We start from the raw sequence: 10,000 nt of genomic DNA, 5'->3' as shown, positions 1-10,000 counted from the left end.
CTGTACCGACGACGACGAAAACGCACGGGAACGCACGCAAGTGGAAAAGCGAGCGAGACGTACACTGTGGTGTGTTCGGGGACTGGACGACCGTCGACGTTAGGATGCGCGGTCCAGCGATAGACGCCGAAAAGGCATGGGATGACCAACACTCTCTGTTTTTCGAGTACTTGTAGCGCCGAATTGCCTTAAAAAAAATCACACGCGCGCACGACTATCACGTCGTACGCGCGTGTATACCTCGTCTTTAATTAAATCAAAGTTTCACTCCAGCCTCGCCAAAGGGGATCGTCTTCTTCCTCGTCTACGATCTCTTCTCCTGTACGTGTCCAGAGATTCTCTCTGGCATGACGACGACGACCATCCAACGACTTTGTAACGGACTCTCGTGCGCATCTTCGTCAGGTACGGAAACGTTGCGCAACACCTCGAGCTTGGTAAAACACCCGTAGCCGATCATAGACACGCGCTAGTTCGCACACGATTTCTACGATTTCCGACGAACGTGGCTTTGGGCCAGGGCCGGCGGGCAGAGAGATACGCGAACGACGGGGAAAATTCGTCCCGATACAAGTAACGCGTACTCTCCGATCTCCGCGCAACGCCTGGGGATCATCTCCCTAAGTCATCAGCGCTCGAAGAAATCACGTGTGCGTTCCCGGATCTACGGCTCTCTTTCGGGGATAAATTACAAGCACAGAGTATGTTAAACGCAACGACGACCCATCGATGCGACGGTCCTCGTCGTTGTCAGTCGCTCGCGCAGAGTATATCTCTACGCACGAAGAGACGGAGTGGGCATTAGATCCCTGGGGCTATTCGAGTAAAACGTCTTAAGAAAAGACGGTTGTACGGCAAAATTCCGCACCGTTACCAAGTTTACTTTTATCTGAGGCTGTTCTCCTTCTCTCCTCTCTCGACCGAGTTCCCATATTTGCTTTCTCTCAGTCTCGCCAAAATAATATTCATTTAAGACGACGTCGGGGGCGCGGACATCGTGCTCATCGAAAACCTGCAAACGTATGCAAATCTGCTGATATGAAAAAAAAATCGGTCACGAGGACAACACTACGTATATATATATATATATATATATATAATATATTCGATAACCGACACGAAGCGGTGCATAAGCGGGCGGTCGTACGAAAGGACGACTCACGACGCCGCTAGCACTCACGCAGGTCCGTGACGGTTCTCTCCGCTCTTATTCGTATCCTTCTTCGTGCGCTTCCTCCGACTCTGAAACGTTCTACGTATCGTAAGAACGACGGCGGGTTGTCGAAGGCACCAAGGGACAGAGAGAGACAGAGGTAGAGTTTCGTAGTGTCTCCCGTGAACACGATAGTTTATATATCGAGCATGCGTACGAATTGCACGGTCTCGACACGACCGCGACGAACGCCGACGAGCGTCCAACAATCGCTCGTACGTCGCGTACGTTCTCTCGCGTCCGCTCTTGTTCGTATCCTTCTTCGTGCGCTTCCTCCGACTCTGAAACGTTCTACGTATCGTAAGAACGACGGCGGGTTGTCGAAGGCACCAAGGGACAGAGAGAGACAGATAGAGAGGAACGACACGCAACGCAAGCAGTCTTAGGTTTACGTGAGCAACCCTCAGCCAGGCGTGGTCCAGGAATTGTATCCGTGGACCGCAATGTGCGTTCGAAATGTCGATGTTCATGTGTCCTGCAGTTCACACGTTGACGCGCAATTAGCTGCGTTCTTCATCGACCCACGAGCCAAGTGATCCACCGTTCAGGGTAATCTTTTCATATATTTTTTAAAACTCTTGTACTCCATGTACTCTTAATACTCGGTTCGAGCGAAGCCGAGATCCGACACGACCGACCAACGGGAATCGGACGCGCAGAAGTCGCCGGAAGATCGACGACACGAAAACGTTCGAAAATGAAATCCGACGAACGCGCGAAGATACGCGCGTCCGCCGGCCGGGCGAAAAGTACATTATGATATATAACAACCATCGAGATCGAAGCTCCGTTCGTCAGGAAACGACGGGGATATAACACCCGATTCTGAATCCTCTGTGCAGCACACGATCTCGCGAAGAAATACGCACGGTGGCTAGCCCATATATATATATATGTGTGTGTGTGTATATATAATACGATATGCATTCCTCTCGTCCAATTATTCAAGAAAAAGAGCGTGCGCCTCCATCGTTCGGGTGATGTAAAGATTCGATGGGACTCGCGCGACCCTCGGCCTCGAGCGGTCTTTCCTCCCAATATCCAGAAGCCGAGCTTTGAAAAAACTCTAGCGACGGCACGGGTGTCCGACTCACGACATCGAGGCTTCGAAGTCGGCGATCTCCTCCGAACGGATGGCGATCGCGACGACTCAAAGCGTGAAAAATCGACGAAAGAGAACACATCTCCGTTCAGGTGATTGTTTTTTTTAAAAAATAAAAAAATTCGATGGGACTCGCATCCATCTACCTCGCGCGGTCTTTCTTCCCAATATCCAGAAGCCGAGCTTTGAAAAAACTTCAGCGACGGCACGGGTGTCCGACTCACGACAACGAGGATAGACAGCCTGCGGTCCCCTCTGAACGGGTTATATGCGACGAACTAGACGAAACTTTAGTCGTTCAGGTGGTATAAAAAAAAAAAATTCGATGGGACGCACGCGCAGCCGTCGTCCTCGAGCGGTCTTTCTTCCCAATATCCAGAAGCCGAGCTTTGAAAAAACTCTAGCGACGGCACGGGTGTCCGACTCACGACATCGAGGGTAGACAGCCTGCGGTCCCCTCTGAACCAACTTCGGCTAGACTAGTTACGAATCGTTGCTACGCATCGTCATCATAGTCATCGTCATCATCATCATTATCATAGCGGGCCAACATCCACGCAATGCGTTTTCGTTCTAGGTTACCCGATCCACGAGTATGTTACAAGTGGTTTCGTTATTTCGAACAAAACGACATACGAAGAACACACGCCCTATGGGTAGGAAGCACGTTTCGAGAACGACCGAGAGCGGTGAAAGAGACGAAAGGTCGACGCGCATAAGGTATCCATGGATCTTCGAAGAGAACCTTCGAAGATATGTCGGTATCCTTTCTACATGCGCGACTCGCTACTCGTACTTTCGCTCTCGTCGACTCGTTTTAGTCGCTTCGTTCGATCCCAAAGAGGAGTCTTCGATGTCCCGTTGCTAGGAGGAGAGCAAACGCAACACAGACCACGAAACATAGAAGAGAATAGGCGAGCATGATCTCTCCGACACGAGGCACTTTAGAGATTTTGTTATTCGTTTGTACGGTCTCCACGACGCAAAAAAAAAAATACGAGATCGTGGCGGCGGGTCTTTCTGTATACGGCCTCACGCAAGCGCCTCGATCTCATTTCTCTTTACGGGTGGTTTCCATTCGTAATTTTTCGTTCGATATTCGTGTCAAAGTTTAATTTTCGAAAGCTCAAGTTCCCATTTATAGTTTTATTATAAAATCATAATATTCGCAGACGGCGGGTCTTTCTGTGTACGACCTCACGCAGGCGCCTCGAATTCGTTTATGTATGTATATATATATATATATATATATATGTATCTCTTCATCCCGATGATCGAGAGAGAGTGCCACCTTCTCTTCATATAGTTTCGTAGCTGGAGGGTCGTCTCCTCCTTATGTCTTTTCATCATTTTGCCAACGGAGTAAGCCACGCTCCGGGCGAATTTAACTGTTCTTTGTTAAAGTATATAGCTTGTTGATACGTCGTATATACTTTGGTTCGTCGATATAGGAGGAGTACGGCTCCTTACCGACTTATACAGTTTCGTATTTTTCAAGTGTTCAAGTCAAATTCTTTAAGTTTTTGTGTTATATCGTTAATGATCCTTCCGCAGGTTCACCTACGGAAACCTTGTTACGACTTTTACTTCCTCTAAATGATCAAGTTTGGTCATCTTCCCGGTAACATCGGCAATGCTTATCACATTGGCCGCGCACCAGTCCGAAGACCTCACTAAATCATTCAATCGGTAGTAGCGACGGGCGGTGTGTACAAAGGGCAGGGACGTAATCAACGCGAGCTTATGACTCGCGCTTACTGGGAATTCCTCGTTCATGGGGAATAATTGCAAGCCCCAATCCCTAGCACGAAGGAGGTTCAGCGGGTTACCCGGGCCTTTCGGCCAGGGAAAACACGCTGATTCCTTCAGTGTAGCGCGCGTGCGGCCCAGAACATCTAAGGGCATCACAGACCTGTTATTGCTCAATCTCGTGCGGCTAGAAGCCGCCTGTTCCTCTAAGAAGATTTGTTTGTACGTTGGTAGTAAAAACCCACCGACCGAAGCCGGGGGCCTTCGAGATACCATAAGTTACGTCTATTTAGCAGGCTAGAGTCTCGTTCGTTATCGGAATTAACCAGACAAATCGCTCCACCAACTAAGAACGGCCATGCACCACCACCCACCGAATCAAGAAAGAGCTATCAATCTGTCAATCCTTCCGGTGTCCGGGCCTGGTGAGGTTTCCCGTGTTGAGTCAAATTAAGCCGCAGGCTCCACTCCTGGTGGTGCCCTTCCGTCAATTCCTTTAAGTTTCAGCTTTGCAACCATACTTCCCCCGGAACCCAAAAGCTTTGGTTTCCCGGAAGCTGCCCGCCGAGTCATCGGAGGAACTTCGGCGGATCGCTGGCTGGCATCGTTTATGGTTAGAACTAGGGCGGTATCTGATCGCCTTCGAACCTCTAACTTTCGTTCTTGATTAATGAAAACATTTTTGGCAAATGCTTTCGCTTCTGTCCGTCTTGCGACGATCCAAGAATTTCACCTCTAACGTCGCAATACGAATGCCCCCATCTGTCCCTATTAATCATTACCTCGGGGCTCCGAAAACCAACAAAATAGAACCGAGGTCCTATTCCATTATTCCATGCACACAGTATTCAGGCGAAGGTAGCCTGCTTTAAGCACTCTAATTTGTTCAAAGTAAACGTATCGGCCCACCTCGACACTCAGTGAAGAGCACCGCGATGGGATATTAGTTGGACCGCCCGCGAGGAGCTAAGCCCACCGATAGGACGTACCACATAATGCCAGTTAAACACCGCGAGCGGTGAACCGACACTGTGACACACAGATTCAACTACGAGCTTTTTAACCGCAACAACTTTAATATACGCTATTGGAGCTGGAATTACCGCGGCTGCTGGCACCAGACTTGCCCTCCAATTGGTCCTCGTTAAAGGATTTAAAGTGTACTCATTCCGATTACGGGGCCTCGGATGAGTCCCGTATCGTTATTTTTCGTCACTACCTCCCCGTGCCGGGAGTGGGTAATTTGCGCGCCTGCTGCCTTCCTTGGATGTGGTAGCTGTTTCTCAGGCTCCCTCTCCGGAATCGAACCCTGATTCCCCGTTACCCGTTACAACCATGGTAGGCGCAGAACCTACCATCGACAGTTGATAAGGCAGACATTTGAAAGATGCGTCGCCGGTGCTAGATGACCATGCGATCAGCACAAAGTTATTCAGAGTCACCAAAACAAACGATGGACGGACAGACGAGCCATCCGCCACCGATTGGTTTTGATCTAATAAAAGCATTCCTACCATCTCTGGTCGGAATCTGTTTGCATGTATTAGCTCTAGAATTACCACAGTTATCCAAGTAAATGTAGGTATGATCTAAGAAACCATAACTGATTTAATGAGCCATTCGCGGTTTCACCTTAATGCGGCATGTACTGAGACATGCATGGCTTAATCTTTGAGACAAGCATATGACTACTGGCAGGATCAACCAGGGATCTTATAATATATTCCCAAAAACCAGCATTTTCGTTTAAAAGTTCTCTCTGTGTCGTAGGTGGGACGTAAGCACCGTACGACGAGACTTTTCATTTTATATATATATGTAATATGACTTAGAGAGCAACGTTCCATGGTTCAGTAACAACGTCACTCAGCCACTTTAATTCTCCTCCTCTCTCACCATCATATATCGATACAAAGATTCATACTTCACAGAATTATTTCTGTTTGTAACTTTTCTCCTCCAACTTCTCTCGTAGAATATAACTTAGCGGTAAAGCACGTATACGCATGCTGGACATACCGTAAGAATATTCTTTTATAAGCTTCAACACCTCTGTAGAGACGCGTTACCAGAAGATAACGCACTCTACAGAACGCCAAAAGGACCATCGTGCAGCTACAAATAGCTTACAACCGATGGTCTCTGCAAGAATGGCTACTCCGTAAGTACAAGCACACACGCATCCAACTTTTGTCAAATACGTGCACACAGGTCACCAGCTTCCCGACTAAGGGGAAGCTTGCCACGTTAACGGTCATTACGTCCTAGACTTCGACCCGCGGCGCAGCAGTGTAGAGAAAAAACCAGTACGAGAACGGAGGAACAGTCGAGAAATAGCGTAAAATACACTAAGACTCGAGGAGCGGTGACTGAATTCTCAACCGAGGCCGTAGAATAGCCACGCGCCCAGCGCTGTTCCGACCGAACCGTCCGGCTCGACGCTTCTCTTATAGATACCAAGGGGCCGGCCGGAAGGCCGGCGCCGGTCGGGCTAGCGGCCGCGCGCTTATGGTGCAAAACCTCCGTAGCAACGTACCGTTCGGAAGGGACGCTGGAACTTAGTCGCTCGCACGTTCAATAACTACTATATAAAGGCGATATCCAACCATCGAAATATTTTACCACAAGCATTATTAACATATTATAAATGCATTTTTACCAAAAAATTAATTTTTTTTTTCACCGAAAAATTGCATCAGTAAACATACAGTTTTATCGACTATGGACGAAAAATAACTTTATAATCGATTAAAACACGTTAAAATAACACGAAATATGTAAAAAGATATATACCTTGTAACATTAATTAACGAAAAAATTGCAAAAATATCCCAGTCGTATCAGTCCGACGGAAGCTAATTTTTCAAAAAATTCGACAAAAATGTTTAATCCGATTGTATTTAATAGAGATATAACGATCCCTGTCAAAAAAATTATACCTTATAACGCTTTTTAACGAAATAACTCGAAATAACCATTTCGGACTTTTCGCACCGGCCGAACTTCTTCAAAGTCCCAACGTCCCGTCGCATAGTTCCGTTTCTAGAAAACGTTCCAGCGACCAAATAAACGCTTAATCCCGACGTAAAACGTCGAGATACGTCCATTTGTGCAAAAATATTCCTACCTTGTAACACTTTTAAGCGAGATAACTCGAAAAAACGTGTTCGATACGGAAATTTTTCAAAGTCCCAACGAAAAAATCGAAACTTTGTAGAAGGTCTTGGGGACGACATAAACGCTTAATCCCGACGTAAAACGTCGAGATACGTCGATTTATGCAAAAATATTCCTACCTTGTAACACTTTTAAGCGAGATAACTCGAAAAAACCTTTTCGGTCTTTTCGCACCGGCCGAACTTCTTCAAAGTCCCAACGTCCCGTCGCATAGTTCCGTTTCTAGAAAACGTTCCAGCGACCAAATAAACGCTTAATCCCGACGTAAAACGTCGAGATACGTCCATTTATGCAAAAATATTCCTACCTTGTAACACTTTTAAGCGAGATAACTCGAAAAAACCTTTTCGGTCCTTTCGCACCGGCCGAACTTCTTCAAAGTCCCAACGTCCCGTCGCATAGTTCCGTTTCTAGAAAACGTTCCAGCGACCAAATAAACGCTTAATCCCGACGTAAAACGTCGAGATACGTCCATTTATGCAAATATATTCCTACCTTGTAACACTTTTAAGCGAGATAACTCGAAAAAACCTTTTCGGTCTTTTCGCACCGGCCGAACTTCTTCAAAGTCCCAACGTCCCGTCGCATAGTTCCGTTTCTAGAAAACGTTCCAGCGACCAAATAAACGCTTAATCCCGACGTAAAACGTCGAGATACGTCCATTTATGCAAATATATTCCTACCTTGTAACACTTTTAAGCGAGATAACTCGAAAAAACCTTTTCGGTCTTTTCGCACCGGCCGAACTTCTTCAAAGTCCCAACGTCCCGTCGCATAGTTCCGTTTCTAGAAAACGTTCCAGCGACCAAATAAACGCTTAATCCCGACGTAAAACGTCGAGATACGTCCATTTATGCAAATATATTCCTACCTTGTAACACTTTTAAGCGAGATAACTCGAAAAAACCTTTTCGGTCTTTTCGCACCGGCCGAACTTCTTCAAAGTCCCAACGTCCCGTCGCATAGTTCCGTTTCTAGAAAACGTTCCAGCGACCAAATAAACGCTTAATCCCGACGTAAAACGTCGAGATACGTCCATTTATGCAAATATATTCCTACCTTGTAACACTTTTAAGCGAGATAACTCGAAAAAACCTTTTCGGTCTTTTCGCACCGGCCGAACTTCTTCAAAGTCCCAACGTCCCGTCGCATAGTTCCGTTTCTAGAAAACGTTCCACCGACCAAATAAACGCTTAATCCCGACGTAAAACGTCGAGATACGTCCATTTATGCAAAAATATTCCTACCTTGTAACACTTTTAAGCGAGATAACTCGAAAAAACGTGTTCGATACGGAAATTTTTCCATGTCCCAATGTGCAATTCGAAACTTTTTAGAACGTTTCAAGAACAAAATTAACGCTTAATCCCGATGTATTTAATTAGAATATATCGATTTATGCCAGAATATACGTACCTTATAACGCTTATTATGGAATTAATGCGAAAGGAACTTTCGGTACTTTCGGCACTTTTGGAGCAGTGCGAAACAATTCAAAGTGCCAACGTCCCAGTCAGCTAGGTCCGGTGGAAAAAATTTAAAAAAAAAATAAAAAGAAACCGTTACGTTCGGCTAGACGGCGTCGAACAATAACGATTTCTATAAAAATTTCCATACCTCGTAACGCTTTTTGAGGAATTATTTCGAAAGGAACGTTCGGCCTTTTCGTACCTGGACGAGAGAAATTTCAAAGTTCCAACGTCCCAGTCAGCTAGGTCCGGTGGAAAAAAATTTTTTAAAAAAATAAAAAGAAACCGTTACGTTTGGCTAGACGACGTCGAACAATAACGGTTTCTATAAAAATTTCCATACCTCGTAACGCTTTTTGAGAAATTATTTCGAAAGGAACGTTCGGCCTTTTCGTACCGGGACGAGAGAAATTTCAAAGTTCCAACGTCCCAGTCAGCTAGGTCCGGTGGAAAAAAATTTTTTAAAAAAATAAAAAGAAACCGTTACGTTCGGCTAGACGACGTCGAACAATAACGGTTTCTATAAAAATTTGCATACCTCGTAACGCTTTTTGAGGAATTATTTCGAAAGGAACGTTCGGCCTTTTCGTACCGGGGCGAGAGAAATTTCAAAGTTCCAACGTCCCAGTCAGCTAGGTCCGGTGGAAAAAATTTAAAGAAAAAACAAAACGAAACCGCTACGTTCGACTAGATTACGTCGAACTATAACGATTTCAATAAAAATTTCCACACCTCGTAACGCACTTTAAGGAGTTATTTCGAACTTTAAGGAGTTATTGCGATTATTTCAAAGTCCTCGCGGTACCACGTCGGGACGCGATACGCTCTTACGCGTTGCTCGCTCGCTCCGCTCGCTCGAAAAAAAATATGGACCAACCCAAAACCAATCCCTTTCGCGTTCGTTCTTCGATCTCGTTCGAATCTCGGTTCGAACGCGATCGGGAACGGTTTTAGGTTAGGCTAGAATCGTACGAGCGAGCGCAGCGAGCGAGCAACGATCGAAATTTCCACGCTGTAAGCGTACTAGATATTTTCCTATCCCTGTACGTTTTTTTTATCCGTCGTACTCTCTCCGATCGAAGGAGAGTCATGGACGAAACGTAAAAAAAGGGGAAACGAAACGAGAGGAAACGTTCGACTGCGTGCGCGCGCGCGCACGGCGCGTCGCTCCCCACCTCGTACCTTAATAGATTGCTACCTACTCCGCCACATACCCGCTAGCGAGGGGTTGCGCGCGCAGCGCTAGCGCGAGCGTCCAAGTCCAGCGGCGTATTGCTTTGCGTTCGTACG

At 46.4% G+C, this 10,000-nt stretch overlaps 2 non-coding genes across 2 annotated transcripts; both read right to left on the bottom strand.

Annotated features, from left to right (window-relative positions):
- Positions 1–1,610: 1,610 nt before the first annotated feature.
- Positions 1,611–1,765, bottom strand: LOC126927739 (5.8S ribosomal RNA). Its single transcript, XR_007715836.1, has one exon. It is a non-coding gene; the product is annotated as a 5.8S ribosomal RNA (ribosomal RNA).
- A 2,087-nt stretch (positions 1,766–3,852) lies between these two features.
- LOC126927750 (small subunit ribosomal RNA) lies at positions 3,853–5,775 on the bottom strand. Its single transcript, XR_007715847.1, has one exon. It is a non-coding gene; the product is annotated as a small subunit ribosomal RNA (ribosomal RNA).
- Positions 5,776–10,000: the final 4,225 nt, after the last annotated feature.

Source organism: Bombus affinis, unplaced genomic scaffold (assembly GCF_024516045.1).
Source record: "Bombus affinis isolate iyBomAffi1 unplaced genomic scaffold, iyBomAffi1.2 ctg00000209.1, whole genome shotgun sequence".
Classification (NCBI taxonomy): domain Eukaryota; kingdom Metazoa; phylum Arthropoda; class Insecta; order Hymenoptera; family Apidae; genus Bombus; species Bombus affinis.
Note: the sequence above shows the minus strand (reverse complement) of the source record. Positions and strands in the feature narration are given on the sequence as shown.